The sequence below is a fragment of the Penaeus monodon genome, chromosome 22, assembly GCF_015228065.2.
Source record: "Penaeus monodon isolate SGIC_2016 chromosome 22, NSTDA_Pmon_1, whole genome shotgun sequence".
Classification (NCBI taxonomy): Eukaryota; Metazoa; Arthropoda; class Malacostraca; order Decapoda; family Penaeidae; genus Penaeus; species Penaeus monodon.
Genome location: NC_051407.1, coordinates 12,534,300 through 12,536,521, shown reverse-complemented (window position 1 = coordinate 12,536,521; position 2,222 = coordinate 12,534,300).

Sequence of the window (2,222 nt, the reverse complement as noted above, 5' to 3'; positions counted from 1 at the left end):
GCATCCATGCATAATACAACAAGAGTGAACAAGCGTACAGCTTTCATGAACAAATAAAGGACTGCCTAACAATATAATCGCACGACTAGAAAGGCCACTATTGCACACATTTTAATGCTTTGCTAGCTCATCAAGAAATGTTATGAAGAATCAATTTATAGTGCTGGTAACCTAACCCATATTGACAGACATACTAAGATTCAAATTGTTTCAGGATATATTAGATAAAATGACAAAAGGGATGAACTAACAAACTAAATATATAGAAGGCTACAGTTTTTTTGGACAAAGTTATAAAATAAACAGTTTATATATTGTATAAAGTCATTCCTCTCTATTTCGTATACCAGTCTTATGCGGCAGGCAACCGCCTCCATCTCAGGCATCTCCATCGGTATCCCAGGATGTGGTGTGCACATGAACATTATATATGGATCTTTTGATAAAACTGACATTTGTGTAATAGGAAACTCTCTTGAACCCTGAGAAACGGACGCAATATCCATATAGAAAGAAACGCGAAAGAGGAAATTGCTGTAGTGTTTATCGTACAGTATTCCTATCTTAAATAATGTGATGAAGTGGCGTGTGATTCAATCTTTAACTTCACTGTTCTCCGCGTACCCCTGAGTCTGATAATGCTGAGTGATATATCTGAATTATTTATGCGTATATGTGAAACCTGAACAATCCATTTGTAGGACAACCCAGCACTAACTGATGATATTACCCTAACATAAATACTTGCATGAATATTAGCTTTATATCGTGTGTATATGTGTTATATATTCTCGTTAGATTTTTTTTTCGTTTCTCGGAGTATCTTTAAATAACATTCTAGGATCAAGGTGAAGTGCCTGAAGCCCTGGCAACGGTAGACTCGAACCCACGCCCCCGAAGAGACTAGTCCCTAAAACCAGTGCTTTAGACTACTCGGCCACGCTACCTATTCATCTGCAAAAAATGCCACTTTATCAAATTGCTGGACTACTTATATATTAAATGTCATCTTGCGAGAATAAATTCAAGCTTCGCTTTGCTATGCCTCCTCCTCTCCCGAAAAAAATACAAAATTAATTCAAGGAAATGGAAACGATCGCATAGAGTCAAAGAAAGCGCAGGACTAATTTTCTTAGTCCTGTATTATATAGTCCACGAATATCATATATCTGAAATCAACACGAGTAAGTGAAATCCGGCGTTGTATATCCGAAGAGTTTTACACCCCTCTTGTATATTAGGTAAGGGACGGCAACATTCCCAATTTTGAAAGGGTAGGCTCGTTTAACAAATATACCGTAATGCAGTAGGAGAAAGAGGCGATGAAGAAAGCTCACAGTCAAGTAAAAATTAATTTACGCCTGAAATATTATGTTCAGAAAAAGGCATTGTGAAGGACAGGAAGTCCTAACTGAAATCATATGTGCGCGCGCGTGAGCTTTTAGATATGTCTTGTTTATTTTTTCATAGATATTCCTGTCATTGAAAATAAGGGTATGTAAAGTAGAACTGATTATTATGTAACGAAATATCACGGTACGTTAATAGCTAATGTTTGACTTATAAAATAAACAAATTATTCTGATTAATACAATTTCTAACTACGTTGCTTATGCTGATTTCTACAATTCTTAGATATCTCTTCCTTCAGCAATATATCTCTAGTATGAAATGGTTCTGATGATCAACTCAATTTGCCTTGGTTTAAGATCTCTCTTTCTCGAATCTTTCGTCTCCTATGCTGCTGTTAGAGTGGTGCCATTACTGTGAAATATATCTCTGTAGTACAAACGAGTGACCATTTTACTTTCATCGTGTCTTTCCTTGTATTTTTTCTCGTTGAGATTTGCCAGAGGTAGGGAATGTGCAGATCAATATTGTAAATTTCGAGTTATTTGCGGTATATCTCCTTTCATTATTAACTGCATATTATAAACTTCTCAGATCCCGCAGATTTCGATAGAGTTTTCTGTTCACAAAAGCCAAATGTTTCTATGTGCACACTACATCCTGGGATCCCGTTGAAGATGCCTGCGATGGAGGCAATGTCGAAGACAAGAAGGCTCGGAGGCCTCGGTCAAAGGCTCCCTTTGTACGTAGATTAGTGTACGAAGCAGAGAGAGAGAAAACAAATATGCTTTTTAAATAAATATGCATTTAAGCAATTTTATATATTGTTTTTTTTTTTTAACCATGAAGTTAATGTTTGCTTATTAAGATTA